We start from the raw sequence: 17481 nt of genomic DNA on the forward strand, positions 1-17481 counted from the left end.
GAGCCCTTCCTGCTTATGCTTATGCGTGGAACTAAATTCTCCAACAGATCCAAAATGGACCTTTTCACAGATATGTGTGACGCTGTTGGTTGTGGCGGAAGGAACCGGGGACAGGCTGGGCCTCTGTCGCTGGGGGAGCCGGGTAGGAGACAAACGTGGGTACAGACCACGCAGTCGTAGGCACCAGCTCAGAAAAACACGCCAGACGTGCTCGTAGCGATGTGAGTGGATCTTACGACTTTGCTGCCGATTTCTGCAGCACAATGACATGTACACAAATTTAAAATAATGCACGTATTATCACGAACGTTCCAGAAACACTGAGTCGCTTTGATTGTACTTGTGATCGCCTACAAATCTTGGGTCTTGTTTTGTGGTTTTGTTTTTATCTAAAATTTCAAGCACCTAAATAATGTGCACAACAGATGTAGTTAAATATATAAACAGAAATTATTAAAGTTAAAAAAATAAAATAAAATAATGCGTGTAAACCGATGATGCAGACTTTGCAAGAATAGATGTGAACGAAAGGATACGCATTACCGTGTTAGAAAGATTGCCTATGGGAGCCCAGGAAGTGGGCTTGAGGAGTGAGAACACAAAGAAACAGATAGTAATAACCAATAAAAACCATAGTCAGCAACGACTCTATGTTGGATACAGTGCTTTGCACAAATTAACTTTTTTAATCCTCAGAACAGCACTAAGAGATTGGAACTATTATTATCTTCATTTTACAAAGGAGAATATGGACGCACAGAGACAGGAAATAAATAGCCCCCGATAACACAAACGACAAGGTAGGAAATAAAACAAGTCGATCAATAATGACAAAGGACCGTGAACTGAGGAGAATGATTAACTCAATCCTCTGGGCCTGAGGTTTACTACTAATAATAATATAATGATAATAATAATAAAATCAACAGTGGCCACAACCAATAATAGGCATGAATTTTTTCCTTATAGTGTTTGCTTTGATGAGTCTAATAGAAGCACAATCTAAGCCTCTATAAAAAAGAGTCTCCAAATTACATTGACATAAACTGCATAGAAGTTTACTTGGCTCCATTTTTAGACTGAATATTCCAGCTCAACTCCCATTATGTTTTGTCATTTGTTTCTTTCTTTTTTTTTTTCCATTTTGCATCTAAACCAGCAGGAATGCAGAAAAGGCCAAGGGAATTCATATTCACCTCTTTAAAGACATAATTCTGATGTTGCATATATTGTTCCAGACCCAGGCACAGATTGGAAGGTGGTAGTCTCCAGCCGGGTAGCCAGATCCACGTACAACTTGGGACGAATGAAAGGAGGAAAGTGAGAGACATTGGTAAATAATTTTCATTCCTTACTCTCCTTCATTCAGAAGAACATGTCACCTAATACAGTGATCTTCTGCTCTCTTATCAAAACCTTTTTTTTAGGTTGATTAGGAATCTAAACTTATGGAAACGGAAATGTCTTCGAGCTAACTTTGAAAGTTACAGATAGTTGGGGCACCTGGGTGGCTCAATCAGTTAAGTGTCCGACTCTTGGTCTCGGCTCAGGTCTTGGTCTCACTGTTCACGGGTTCGAGCCCCACATCTACTAGCGTGGAATCTGGTCGGGATTCTCTCCCTCCCTCTCTCTCTCTGCTCCACCCCCGCTCTCTCTCTCTCTCTCTCTCTCTCTCTCTCTTTCTCTCTGTCTCTCAAAATAAATAAATACACTTGTAAAAAGTTACAGAGAGTACTTACATTATGAGGAGTCAAAAATGTTCTCTCCTGACATGTAATGTTTGCCAAATTCACCCTTTGTATAAATCCTGGAGCCCATGGCTTGCCCGTCAACCACAGAGATACAAGTTGAGTTCAGTGCAGACCGCAGCGTATCCCCCCACACCACACCGACAGAGCTCTGTACACACAAACAACTTGCATTATCAACACTCTCTCATGCCTCAGCTTTTCGTCCTATGAAATGTGATGCAAAGAGAAGGCTTGAAGGTGGACGCCATTTTCTCAAGTCGTGAAGCTTCTATCGTGAAGAGCTTGACCATGTCATTACTACCATGTCCTTCGTTGGTGCCAGGCTTTCGAAGTGTCAGCTAGCTGCCTTTGTACCAAACAGCACAAGCTGAACCACGATGCAGTGAAGCAAACTCACATCAAACAGCACATCTACTTTGATTCTGATTCCCTGGGGTTCTGTTTTGGATTATTCTCATAAGGACCTGAGCCGGCACAGTGGCCCGTCTGCAGACTTGCGCTCACTATGACAGTCGGAGGAGAGTCTTTAGGTGTCCCCACTGCCATTCCCCATTTACTGGCCAGAGTAAAGCACAAGGAAATGGCCATCTTTACCTGTCCCTAGAAGATAGAGATTCAGAAAGGCTGTCACAATTGCACTTGCTAACTAGAAATTTATCTTAAAAAGTCCTTCTCAGACCGTGCCTCAAACACATTTTTAAATAATACTCTGTATTAAATATGAGGAAAATATTTGTATTGGCATTTTGTTTCTATTCCTTTGGCTTGTATTTGCCACAAATTGTCCTTTACGTCTGGCAATTAAACCACTCACTGTTGGCAGATTCAAAGATCCTGTTTTGGGGCCCCCCATTGTGGGAGGTGGTGGTTTCCATTCACAGGAAATGTGTCAAATTTGTGATAGGCAACTTGCAATTCAATAAAAATGAATGGAAGGCGCCCGGGTGGCTCGGTCGCTTGAGCTTCCGACTTCGGCTCAGGTCACGATCTCACGGTTCGTGGGTTCGAGGCTCACGTCGGACTCCGTGCTGACAGCTCAGAGCCTGGAGCCTGCTTGGGATTCTGTGTCTCCCTCTCTCTGTCTGCACCTACCCCGCTCACACTCTGTCTCTCTCTCTCAGAAATAAATAAACATAAAAAAAAATTTCTTTTTAAATGAATAGACAATTTTATCACAGGTAATACAATATTTCTTTGGTAAAAATTCTATGAAATCTGGACGGATCCTAACTGTTAGCAGAGCATTAAACCTCTCAGCCATCCAAACCAGTTCTTATCTTGTGAACTGGTCACAACCTGTGCCCAGAAATCTACTCACGCACAAGTTATGCTATCACGGTGGGCCAGAAAACTGTCTGAGGCTGTTTGCCAATCACCCTTGCTCTAAATTAATCTCTGTCTGTGGGCTTGCCTTGGTCGTCACACGGAAAGGCCACTGCTGTGATCTGCATAGCCCAGGCTGCCTTACGAGATGTCCAGTGGTCAAGGTCAGCCCACGTGAACACGGGCAGAGCATGTCTGGGTTGGAAGGGACTTTGGAGATTTCTCCTTCTTCCTCCTCGCTGCAGTGCTGCAGCACCCACGATGGCAGTGGCTTCCTACAGTAGCTCATCTCTGGGTTCTCTGACCCATGCTTGCTCCCTTGTTTATGTCCATAACCCTGTCCGGTCCCTTCAATAAAGTCTCTCCATGTGAATGATCCCGGGGAATCCAATTCCTGCCTGGACCTTGATGGATGCGACTGGGCAAGTCCAATGATCGTTATCTTGTGCGTTTGCGTATTAATTCACTGACACACCGATCAGATCACGGACACATTCACCCAAAGCCACTTCTGCTTTAAACAGAAAATAGCTGATCCCTGAAAATGGAAAAGCTACTAGCAAATTCTGCTCTGTTTCTCGACTTCAGTCTTAAAATTTAGATCTCACAATGATTTCCTACTCCACAAAGGTCTATTGAGTTGCTTCTTTTTTTTTTTTTTTTTTTTTAAATAAACCAGGCATGGTGTGAGGAGATTTTACATCACATTTTGCTTGTTCTAATTAGCTTGTTAGTGGCCAACTAACCTTGGACTTCTGTCAATGATCTTCCACTGCGTGCAGACTCCCATCCAAGAATTCAATGGTCTGTTGATTTTAATAAAGTGGGGGGAGGGCACTTATTTTTCAATTGAAGTGAAATATTCTCTGCCAAGTATTATGTTATGGTCCTAAGCTTCAAACCTATTCTTCTCTGTTTTGGGATTTGGAGTTGGGCTCAGACAGCCACATTTCTCCTCTAAGCCTCCAGTTCTATCCTTGGTGCAGCCCATAGGGAGCACCAGAGGGAGCGGCATGGCATGAGGAGGGGTACAGGATGTCTCCTTCCCATTTCTGCACACCCTGAAGGTACACCAGCAATGATTCCTTGATCAGAGGTCAAGGTTGCAACTCTGGGATCCCTCTGAGCTCCAGAAGTACTCACACTGAGCGCACAGCTCTTTCTATGCTGAGCTCTGCTCTAGCCACACAGGCCGGCCGCCCACCCCACTGCAAGCATCTGTGTTTTCAAAGTTATAATCTCTTTCCTTGGTTTCCAGAACTCTTGGGAGCTGCTTTGTACAGTTCCTACTGCGTGATGCCTTCGCACTTTCCTTTTGCTATTCCGGTTCTGAAATATCAGGTTAACAATTCTGTATGCTTTGTTTAAATCACTGGTGTGTTCTCTCTCTCTTGAATGGTCTCTGACTGATATGTATGCCAAATATATAAAATTTATGTAATTTCTTTTAAAAATTATGGATCGGGGCGCCTGGATGGCTCAGTCGGTTAAGCGTCCAACTCTTGGGTTTCAGCTCAGGTCATGATCTCACAGTTCATGAGTTTGATCCCCTGCTTGGGATTCTCTCTCTTCCTCTCTCTCTGCCCATCCTCCACTCGGTCTCTCTCTCTCTCTCTCTCTCTCTGTCTCTCTCAAAAATAAATAAATAAACTTAATATATTGTAAATAAATAAAGACCAGTGTACCACCCAATAATCTTAATATTTTTTACCTCTTTCTCCCAGCATTTTCTATGGATAAATATTATGTGAGACTGACATTTGTTGCTAGGACTACATAAATAAAACTAAGTACCTATTTTCCGTTATATCATAAGAAAATCTTGGGCCGATACCTGCCAAATTAGAGTGGTACATACAGGATATTTATGAATATATTTGGTTGTGTGCTTCATTCAAAATTTTGATGGGAGACCCTATGAGGCAACTCAGACACAGGCAATTGTATTACAGGGCAACCGATAGCGAGGTTCCTGGAGATTCAGTGAGATTCTAACTAAGGATGCTGTGCATGGAGAAGGGGAGCAGCGCCGAAAGCAAAAGCTACATACTTTGAATTCTAGGCGAGTTTTGGTTCAAGATGGTTCACGCTCGATTATTTCTAGTTAGTATTTTCTGGCTTGAGCACCAGGTGGGATTGAATTACCGCGTGACGTTTCGTGACCTGACAGACACCACCAGAGACACGGGCAAGGTGCGCAGAAGGGTCAGACTTGTGTAAATTGCTTTCCTGTCGCCACAAGGGTCACTTGGGTCCTCAGAGATGCAGACACCCAGACAAGTGTAGATCAGTGGGGAAAACCTCTCTGAAGGACGTAGGGGCAGGAGAAGGTGGGGACCCCTTTGTGTCGTGACGCATGTCCAGAGAAAGGAAGGACGGAGGGCTGAGCAAGGAGGACCCCGTGCTCCTGCACAGTCCTAAGGAAACCTGGGACAGGCTTATGGGAGTTTTTGAGGCAGTAAAAGTGTAAAACCAAGAAATACAGAAAGCCCACCATGTTACCCACACCCATTCGGCATTGATTAAAGCCTAAATGAGCAGACATCAAACCACCCAATTAGCACACATATTTTGCAATGAAAATAATACATTTTCTACCTAGAAACACATGTTTGTTATTAGAAATGAGGCGGTATATAACGTGAAAAGAAGAAACAGAAAGTAACAAACCAATCCCCGTTGACAGTTTTGTGTATTTCGCAGGGAGCTCTGCCACCCATTTCCCTTTAATTTTCACCCAGGTAACAAACACATCACTTGTGTCCTTTCCTGTCACTTCAGTCTCTGTGGCCGTGTCTGTCCTGGGTACACAATTCAGCACGTTCTTCCCTCTCATGCTCTTCCAAGATAAACTCTTCACAGCAGAGAATCAGCGGTGAGCTACACACGACGTATCGCAGATTCCGCCGGGGAGGCGACGGACATTGTTCATATTGCACATCCCACAACAACAAAAAAACATTAAAATCTCCATTACAATTTTTCTCCCTCAAGTACAAGATCACCCTTGATCACACGGCTCCCTACATTTTCTTCTTCTTCGCCTTCCTTCGCCAATATCCAGCCTCTTCTTCCCAAATATGGCTCAGATATCTCACCATTTTGTTATGCAAAACAGTTGGGTTCTCCCTCAGCTAATAGCCCATAATTTACATGTCCAAACCCATCCTGATGAACTAAACGCCGTGTTTTAGTAATCTCTGTTGTCTTTAGAAGACAAGCACTTGCTACATGAGTATGGCTCTGGTGATTCGACACCCCTCTAAATCATTGTTTTCCCAAATATACCTGAAACTCTCCCCCAGGAGACGGTCGATAAATAAAATTTCCTCATCTTTTTGAAAAAAAAAATCCATTTTTGTATTGTAATACACATACCATTTTCACTCTTTTTTTTTCACATAAAATAGACTATGGACACTATTCCAGGTCAGTAATGGGTGATGACGGATGATATCTCTTTTTGTGGGAACGCTAAATAATTCCTTTAATACCACAAGGAAAGGGCATCACACACACACGCACGTGCGCGCGCACACACACACACACACACAGAGCTGACCCTTGCATAATGTGGGCTTTAGAAGCCCCAACGCTACCCACAGTCAAAAATCTGTGTATAACTTTTGCCTCCCCCAACACTAACTACTCATAACCTACTGTTGACCGGAAGCCTTACCGATAATATAAACAGTCAGTAACACATATTTTGTATGCTATATGTATTACATGCTGTATTCTTACAATAATATCTAAATTTTTAAAGTTTTTTCAGTAGGGTATGTGGTTTGCCTGTGAGTCTTTTCAAATTGTCACAAATCTCCAAAAACTTTTCCAATACGTTTATTGAAAAGAATCCGCATTATAAGTGCTCTCAGGTAGTTTCAACCTGTTTTGTTCAACAAACTGTATATTTAAACAAAACGAAACTGTATATTTAGACACAATCATATATATTGTCTTAAATAATTGTTTTTAATATATTGTCTTAAAATATATTATTGTCTTAAAATAATATATAATATACACAATATAAACTACATATATTGCGTGTAATAATACATAATATAACATAATTACATTATGTTATATTATATATAATTGTCTTAAAAATCTATAAGGAATTGTTTTTATGCAATAGTATGTGTATGTGTTAATGGAATGCTATATTTCAAAACTTAGTTTTTGGTTAACCTAAATGCTCATTAGACTTGGAGTTTCTAGACATATTCCCTCAATTTATACTCTCACCAACAGAATGAAAGTGAACTATCCCCTTTCACTCTAAAATCAACATGGCTAGCTTCACACTTTGACCTCCCACATAAATATTAAAATGTTATTTTCAAGTGCCAAAAATAACGTGCTCATATTTTGATTGGCAGAGCATTGGACTGTATATAGGTTTGGTGAAAATCCTTATCTTGATAACAGTGAGTTTGACAATTTTTCCCTGGAAAGGTCTCACACAACTTTCGGTAAGTATATTCTCACCAATTTCTGTTACAGGTTTTCATTACCGCAGGGCACAGCACCACACACGTGGTGACCGGAGGGATCAGCAATCTGGCCTTGTGTGAACAGAAAGCCAAGAAATAGCTCCACGCCTGTGTTCCATTGATTTTGGACAAAAGCGTGAAGGCAAGTAAGTAAAAGACAAAAATAGGCTCAAAAGGTATCAGACACCTGATATAAAATGTCCAGCTACAGAAATTCATATAAAATGTCAAACTACAGAAGGAACATAAGAATATATTTGTGTCGTTGGATTAGGCAAGGAGTTTGAAGGTTCAATACCCAAAGTACAATTCTTAAGTTCATTTTTAAAAAAAGTATAAATTGAATGTCATCACAATTTTTAAATTCGTTCTATGAAGACACTCTTAAAAAGCAGGAAAGGCAAACCAGAGAGTCGTGGATACTTGTGCGAAAGTCTGTACGTGGGTGTTTATTGCAGCTTTATTTCTAATTTCCAAGAGCTCGAAACAACCTGATCGTCCTTCATCCCCCCAGTAGATGAGCCACAGGGGCACATTTGTCCGTGGCCCGCTGCTCGGCAAATTGTCGGCACACGCAGTGCCACGGCCGACTCTCACAGGAGTCCCGCTAAGTGAAGGAAGCTGAACTCAAAAGGCTGAATAATCTAGGATTCCGCTGATAGGACATTCTGGAAAAGCAACATTAGCTGCATGAAAACATGCATGTCGACAACTGTTGGAGGTGAAAAGGAAGACACCAAGAAAATTGGGGTGTTGACAGACCCGTTCTGTACCTTGAGTGTGGTTCTGGTCACGTGACTACATGCATTGGCCAGAACGAGCACCGTGTACCCAAAAGAGTGATTTATGTTGTGTGTACATTAAAAAACATGCATGAGAAAGTTTAAATAGACAGTTTAGATGTAACTATAGTGAAAATCCCTGCTTGCTTTCTACATTAAAATCTCTCTATATATATATGTGTATATATGCATTTTTTTATACGTATGTTATTGAGGAGCCAAGTATTTATTCCCTATAGTCAAAGCTGCCAATTTTCCAATAGAAAACAATCACTGAAAATGTTCGGATAAGTAATGAAATAGGAAAACAGAGTGGCAGGTCATATATATATTAAAGAGTGTATGTAATAGTATATAAAACTTAGTAAAATTATTATCTCTTTTGAGCCAGGAAATGTTTGAGTTAAAAATATGATTCCAAAGCATAATAATGGAGATTAAGTTATATGATATTTTGCTCTTTGTAGAATTGCTTTGAATGCTAGCATTCATAATAGGAAACAAAATTATTTTTGAGAGCTATAATTACTCTTTAATTATTAAATTAAATTCAGGCCCTGAATAAAAAAGCTTTTTTTGGAAATTTATCTTGTGACAATGAATGAAAAGCCAGTTGTTCATTTGGCAGTTGGTCACCTGTAAATTCCATGAGGGAGAGCAACTACAAGATCATTTTATAACACCGCCCCGAATTTGTCTTCTCTGCTGTAGACGCGATTACATACACACACACACACACACACACACACAAAGAAAAGAAAAAGGTGGGGTGCCTGGGTGGCTCAGTCAGTTAAGGGTCCGACTTCAGCTCAGGTCATGATGTTGCAGTTTGTGAGTTGGAGCCCCGCATCGGATCCTTTGTCTCCCTCTCTCTCTGCCCCTCCCTGCTCTCTCTATCCAATATACATACTTAAAATATATATATTTTAATATACATTATATTGTAAGTACTATAGGTATGGCTTTTTTCATATGTACATGTATTTCTTGCTATTTTTCTCAATATGTAATTGTGAACACCCCAACTTGAACGCTGATGCCCTAGGTAATAGGACTCCAGCTCATTCTATTGGGACAACATTCTCTAGCCTGTGTCAGTAAATTATTTCAATCATTTACCTCAAATCTTTTGTTTCTTCCATCCTTCCTCTCTCTCTCCCTCCACTGTTTTCTCCTTCCTTCCCTCCTTCTTCCTTCCATTTTCTAAAACAAAAATCTCTGAGCACCTTCTGTTTTCTAGGCTTTCTGCTAAACATAGACAAGATTTTGTCAGTTTGTTTGTTTCTAGGAGACAGAAACATGAATTACACCAAGTCTCCTGCTCGAAGGACGAATAAGGAAACAGGCAGGAGCACAACCAACGTGTTTTTGTGTGAAGCCCGGTCAAAGTGTGACTCCAGCACCAAGGAGGCGGGGAGTCTCCGTGCTTCGGAGTGACAAAGACCACCTGTCAGACATTCGTGCTTGGGAATGGAGGACAGATTATCAAGGAGAACTCGAGAAAAGAGTTTAAGCAGAGATAACTGCATGAGCAACTCGTGCCTGCTTCCAAATCGACGGTCCGTTCTGAGAGCCGAGAGCAGTCTGGTGAGCTACAACGAGGGTTTGGTCAGCATCAATCAGTGTTCTAGGCTTTGCAGGACATACGGTCTCCACTGCAAGCACGCGACGCTGCGATCAAGTAGGAACACAGCCAGACACCATGCCGAAATGAGCAGGCATTGCCGCCTTCCAATAAAACTTCATGTGCAAACGCAGGTGGTGAGCCAAGTTTATCCTCAGGCCGTCGGGTGCTGGCCCTGGTCCTCTCGGGAGTCGAGCAGTTCCAATAATACCTTCCTTGTTAAATTTGGCGAAACCGGGCAGTTCCCGGCGTGAAAATAACAACCCCTGGTAAGTAAAGATCCTACTCTTAGATTTATATTTTCCTAACTTCCATTTTTAAAATCACCTATTTACCTCATGGAACGCTATTTATGCAAGTGAATATAGACCCAAATCTGTACTAATCCAAGCCCTTCGTCACATAAAAATTGCTGGTAGGCATGTGAGCCTATCTCTGAGGATATCAAATGTGGGCTTTTGATGAAAAATATAATATTCGGAGAAAATAAGACCTTGCCCCCACATTTATAAAATATCAGCATTCGCGATAATTGGAACAAAAACGATGAAATCCAAGGTGCTACTTTTAAAACACAGCACAGACTAGAAGAATGATAATCCTCTGCTTTCTACGTTCCTCCACCTATTTCTGATTCTTTTTCTTGCCAGTTTTATTATGTTGATTTATATAATGTATCAAATTTGGATAACCCTTAGAAATGCTAATCTAATCAGCCTTAATTCCTTTGATATGCAGAAGAACCTTATTCATCATAGCAAACTAATTTATGTCTCTTGATCTGAAGCCTTCTGTAGAGCTGACAATGTACTCTAGAATTAATTAACTTAGCTACTGTTCCAACAATTCAGCCAACTTTTTGTGCAGGTCATTACGTTGAACATTTTAATATTTTACAGTCAATTATCCACCTTTTCTACATGCCAAACACATTTAATGATATGGGAAATTTGAAGTTTGTAAAAGTTTCTACAGTTTTTTCTCCTGATTTTCAAAGACCTAGAGCTTTTATAATGGATGGTACAAACTGGAGAAAATTAAAAAAAAACTTTTTTAACATTTATTTATTTTTGAGACAGAGAGAGACAGAGCATGAACGGGAGAGGGTCAGAGAGAGGGAGACGCAGAATCTGAAACAAGCTCCAGGCTCTGAGCTGTCAGCACAGAGCCCAACACGGGGCTCGAACTCACAGACCATGAGATCATGACCTGAGCCGAAGTCAGACACTCAACTGACTGAGCCACCCAGGCGCCCCCAAATTGGAGAAAATTTAAACCTATGTGTTCAAAAACAACATTTGCCAGAAACATGCATGAAAGTTAATGTGGGGAGAAGATGAACACAGGAAACGTTTCTCTAAGTATCAATTATTCTAAATGTCTTCGTCACCATCGGGAGATAAAGATGTGGGGCTCCATTAAATATGGAGAACCAAGTTTACTTTCTAAATAATGCTTTGTTAGTTATGGCAGGACCAAATATAAAGGAGAATGACACGGGTTTGGGGAGACTTTGAGGGAAACATTTTAAGTCAATAATTAATAATCATCCCAGGTTTGCATTAGGCCACCCACTATGTTAGACATATTTTATCCATTTACTTCTCCCAATAATCCTGTAATTATCGCCCATGGTAGAAATGCAAAATTAAGCATGCCAAGCAAGGGTTAATCACTTGCCCAGAGCCACAGACCAATCTTTGGCAATATCAGAATTTTGAATGTGTATTTGTCTAACATCATGACACCAGTTCAAACCTCTCTTGTGGATTGTCACAGTAAGGACAAATCAAAGGAGAATGTGAGACTTCAGATCCCGTGTTGGACTCCTGCTCAGGCCAGACATTTGGCTGGAACCCTGCTACACGTTCATGCATCAAAGGAACCTACATGCCTCAAACCTTTTAGGGTTGCAAATAACCTCACCAAGGTATTTATTTTGCCATTTATTTTTTTTGTATGGAATTCTCTCATTGACACTGAATTTTGCTCTATGGATCTTAAAAATCAAGGAGAAACTTTCCCAACCCACCATCTGCCCTGGAACCACCTCTGACATGCAAGCTTTCCTAAAATCCCTCAGGGGAAGACCACTATCCTTGAGGCTGAAACATCAGATGCAACAAAAAATGTGTAAAGGCAAAGCTCCAGGGTAAGGAAGGAATTTCTGCTCATCAGCAAAGAGTGATCTTTGCTGGCAAGCAACTGGGAGTTCGTGGTACTTGGTCTGTCTACAGCATTCCAGAGAAGCCCTCCACTCATCCCGTGTTGAGACTCTGTGATGAAGCTAAGAAAAGGAAGAAATCTTATCTTATCTTATCTTATTTTATTTTATTTTAAAGTTTATTATTTTTGACAGAGAGAGAGAGAGAGAGAGCCCATGCAAGCTGGGAGGGGCAGAGAGAGAGGGAGAGAGAGAATGCCAAGTAGGCTCCACGCTATCAGTGCAGAGCCTGAGGCGGGGCTCAATCTCTCAGACTGTGAGATCATGACCTGAGCTGAAATCGAGATTCCGACACTTAATCAACTGTGCCACCCAGGTGCCCCAGAAAAGGAAGAAATCTTACTGCACTCCCCAAGAAGATGAACATTCAAGAAGAAAGGTTAAGGGGCTGTCCTGAAGTACTCTAAGAATGGCAAAATTAATCATGTCTGTTGGGAATGGTCTTCAGATGAATGTGGAGTTTAATGGCCAGACCCTTAGACAGACATTACTGTGGCAAACGTCTGACCTACTGCTTCACCAAACCGGAGGACAGGTAACTGTGTATGGCTCAGTAAAAACGTGAACCAAACAAGAACATCAGAGAGGACAGGATAAGATCATGAAGATCTGCCTGATCTTACAGAAGAGCCAATGTGTGAACATTGGGCCGGGACCTTCAAGAGAAATGGTGAGAAAAGGGGCTAAGAACCCAAGCCAGCAGCAAGGAGGAAAGTCTTTACCTGAAGGCAACGATGGATATGGAGTCCCTGGTGAGCACATCACCATGAGGTGACCCCAGGACGGTAAGGGACTCCTTAAAAATGCATTTCTGATGGATACCAGCACTCAAGTCTTACTAAAGAACAGGAAGAAAGGAGAATATGAGCAAACACATGGAAACAAAGCCAAGCACCAGCACTCACTAAACCACATCATAAACCATGGTGGTTCATTGCTATGGTAAATAGAGATGCAGGGCAATACTCGGTGTCTACAGTTCATCCCGTATCCAATATGTTTGCCCTCAAAGAGGAAATGGAGCTCCACTCTGACATTTTACATTGATCTCCACGCATAATTGTAGCTACTCTTCCTTTAAGCCACAGCCACATAAGTGCGATTTAACAAATCCTAGCATACTGAGACTGCTCAGTCAACCTAACTTATTGATAATGGTTTTTATTTTACAAAATCAGCTATTAAAGGCATGAATAAATTCAAGAAAAAATATTTCAAATAGATGGGGAAAAAATGAGAATTATTCCTGAGGCTGAACCACTAAATTATGTGTGAAACCAATAAAGGACTTCGAGTTGAGAATTTGAGGGCATAAGCTGACCCACCATATCCTTTTATGAGCTACATCCCCAGTGACCTTCGAGGATTCCTCAGACAGAGTTTTACAATCACCCTGCTCTTTTGAGTTTTAGCTCAATATATTTTCTGTTACTCCACAACTTCAAGAGAGAGGGCTTTCTTAAATTGGAGAGAAGGAAGCTTGAAGTTCTCTTGGATTGGATAAGCAGCAAAGAGAAAAGCAGTAACTCTAGACCATAGGTAATTCATGATTACTCATTCGGTTATTTCCACTGAAATTACAAAGTGTTTCAGTACAAATTTCAAGGCTTTAAGGGGTGACATAACTTAATAATAAGTGATATGCAACACTGAAGACTAAATTTCAATAAAGAAACAACTCAGGGAGAAGGTATGAGTGAATATATATATATATATATATAACTTACAAGATGCTAATGCTTTTCAAATTAAAGGATTACTTTTACTGCAAAAAAATTGTTATATGTGCACATTGTCATTAAATCTGATGATGGATTTATATTATTTATGTTTGAGAATTTACAGGTAAGAAGGTACAAATAACAGCAGAACGAGTTCAGACTGAGAAACAAAAATAAGTCAGGGCATCACACTTTATTTTAACCAGATCAGATTGGTAAAGATTTCTAAAAAGCATGCTGCTTGGTGAAACCAAAGAATCTGTTTTGATGAATCAGCCTATGATGACTGGCATGTTAAAATTATCACCAGTACATAAGGAATGAAAATTGGCCCAAGTTTAGATGGTGGTGATTAAATCATTCAATGAAACTTATCTGGGAAGCATGAATCTTCAGCCTCGTGGTCTTTATACACAAGCACAAGCGAGCAGTTAAGGTTCAAATCAACATTCATACATTATCACAGAGTAAAATCATAGTATAAATCCACCCGCCCCCTTTCCCAATAATGGACCAGAGGCTAACCCTACAATATTTTAACGACACAAGCATTTGATTATGGGTAAACAGACTCTAGGCTACCTACCAAATCTTCTATTGCTGAAGAGACAAAACACCCTAAGATTTGAACTAACATTCTTGCACAATAAAAAAGTAGCTGAGGACTCTGAATACAGAAGATAATAAATGGCTGAATGCAAGAGAAGCTGAAGAGATATAGGAAATTCAAAGACTGTCACAGAGATGATTCTGGAAAGAAACATTCCCGCTCTCTCTCCCCCTTAGGACACATGACAAGGTTGCACTTCCAGACCTAATGAATTTAAGTATGGACGTATTACTGGTTTGGTCCAGTTATGAGCAGAAGCATTAGAAGCTTGTTGCATATTTTGCTACATTTATCTTTACTTCTGGCAAAGCCGTCAACATTCCAAAGGTGGAGACTGGTTTTGGGGGCTGGTCCCTGGGTGCCTTTGCTGAGTTGGAGCCCTCTTGCTAAGCCACATGGATGTGACCCAGGAGTAGAAAGTAAATTTTTGTTGGATTTTTTTTTTAATGCTTATTTATTTATTTAGAGAGAAAGAGCAGGAGTGAGATCGTGACCTGAGCCGAAATCAAGAGTCAGATGCTAAACTGACTGAGCCACTCAGGTGCCCCTAAACCTTTGTGTTTTTAAGCCACACAGATTTGAGGGTTGCTTGATCTCAAAGTGCAACCTTGTCTATCTGATAAAGGCGCATGGCAAAAGTCTCTTTCAAGAATCAAGATGAAATAGAATAATTTTCAGATAAATAAAAGCTGATTGTATTTACTCTTCAGTAGACTTTCCCTGAAGGAATTTCTAAAAGATGCACTTTACAGGAAGTCTGAGGTATGAAAAGAATAGCAAACAAAGAAATGTGTAAACAAATATGTTTTGAATAAAATAATAATTATCACAATTATGATGTGCAAGTTTTTTAACATTGTTAAAATACTAACAACAGAATTAACAGTACAAAAGTCAGGAGAACATGACATATTAATAAATTTCAGATTTTTTTAAGGTTGAATACACTTGCCATATTTCAAGGGTACCAGTGAAAGAAAAAAGGCATGACATCGAAACGAGTAATGTCACAAAATGGGATGAGAAAAGCAAAAATAAAAAATGTATATTCAATTCAAACTACAAAAATATTGCTAAAAGAAAATGACCAAAGAAACACAAAATTGGAAAACAGAAAAAGATCCAACTATATCAATAATTCCAATATATATAAATGCACTAAATTTTCTGGTTAAAGTTTAAAGCTTTTAAAGTGATATTTTAGAACAAAATTTAAAAATAATTGTACTTAAAATAACATTAAAATTTAATTTTATTAGTAAATAATTTTTAAATGACATGATATAGATATGAAATATAGAGACAAAAAGATTCCCAGAGAAAAGAAAAACACACAGTAGGAAGTCCATCATTTTCCCCTGTAGGCACTTCCTGAGTGCTAACAACAGACTGAGAAGTTGAGAGAAAATTAACCTCAGAGACTGGGGTAGATTCACAGGACTGAAGAGACAAAAACTGGATATCATAGCTAGTAAGGCAGTCAAAGTATGAAGGGAAATGTTTCCAAGAAAAAATTAAATTAAGAGAACTGAATGTGAACTCATGTACTTGTTTTTTCCCCTCAAGGCTCAGTTATGCTCAAGGCCTTAAGAACCAAAGCAGCTAGTATGTGTGTGGCAGGCACCCAATAGGCAAAAATACAAAGCAGAACATTTAGCTATTTTGTAGTAATGGAGAGTCAAAAATTAGAATTATCTACCAAAGATCATGGACCATGGTAAATGTTATGATCCTCCAGTTGAGGCCAGATCTAATAAAATCTAAAATCTGGTTTCGAATAATTTGGGTTCCTAGTCAGATAAATGGAATCTGCTTCTTCTTTGACTCTCTGAGAGAGACAAAGTAAACCCACATTGAAGAAAGATAATATCATAACAATGTCTAGCATTCAATCACAAATTGCCAGCATGCCAAGATATAGGACCAAAGAATCAAAAGAATGAAAAAGTCAATGAAAACAGATATACAGATGAACCAGATTCTGGAATTTGCAGATATGGCTTGAAAATAACTCTGATTAATGTGTTCCATAAAATAGATTATAAGAAGTAGAAATTACGGAATTAAAAATATAATAGTTGAATTTGATTGAACTGGAATTATTTGCAAAGCTGGAAATATTGATGAAAGATAAAACAAAACACACTCTGATAGAACAATCCCACTCCTAGGTATATACACCCAAGATAAATATGTATATATAACATAAGTCATGTCCAACATTTATAAAAGAACTACCTGTAACAGCAGCAAAATGGAAAATAAATCAAATATTTTATTAGCGGTAGAATGGATACATACTTTATGTTGTAGTTCAATGGTGGAGTTGCACACAACATGAAAATGAATGACCCAGCGCCACCCACAGCATGGGTCACATCGACACAATGATGAAGGAAAGAAGCTACAAAGCTTGGAGAGCAAGGTCGTATCTAGTACATTTGAAAATGTGCATAGCCTTTGACAACGATTAGCTATTTCAAATATATTCTTTAGAGAAAATCTCCTCATGAGAACACAGATATATATATGAAAAACACTAAAAACAAGAAAGGTTCGTATGGACTCACCCAATGTGCCCATTGCTAATTATAATATGTTCATATAACCACAGACTCTACTGCAGTTAAAATAAATACTCCATAACTACTTGTGTTAATTTGGTGAATCTAAAAATTATGTTGAGTAAAAAAGAAGATAGCCCCAATGACTTAAAAGTAAAAACAGCACCATTTATATAAAATTTTAAACGTAAAACAATCTCGAGCGCCTGGGTGGCTCAGTTGGTTGAGTGACCGACTTTGGCTCAGGTCACGATCTCTGGTTCACGAGTTCGAGCCCCACGTCAGGCTCTGTGCCGACAGCTCAGAGCCTGGAGCCTGCTTCGGATTCTGTGTCTCCCTGTCTCTCTCTGCACCTCCCCGGCTCATGCTCTGTCTCTCTCTGT

At 39.9% G+C, this 17481-nt stretch overlaps 1 pseudogene; it reads left to right on the forward strand.

The window, feature by feature from the left end:
• Positions 1-12742, forward strand: part of LOC125937362 (ubiquitin-40S ribosomal protein S27a-like) — a 38351-nt pseudogene extending 25609 nt beyond the window's left edge.
• The last annotated feature ends 4739 nt before the right edge of the window (positions 12743-17481 follow it).

This window comes from Panthera uncia, assembly GCF_023721935.1.
Source record: "Panthera uncia isolate 11264 chromosome A3 unlocalized genomic scaffold, Puncia_PCG_1.0 HiC_scaffold_12, whole genome shotgun sequence".
NCBI lineage: Eukaryota > Metazoa > Chordata > Mammalia > Carnivora > Felidae > Panthera > Panthera uncia.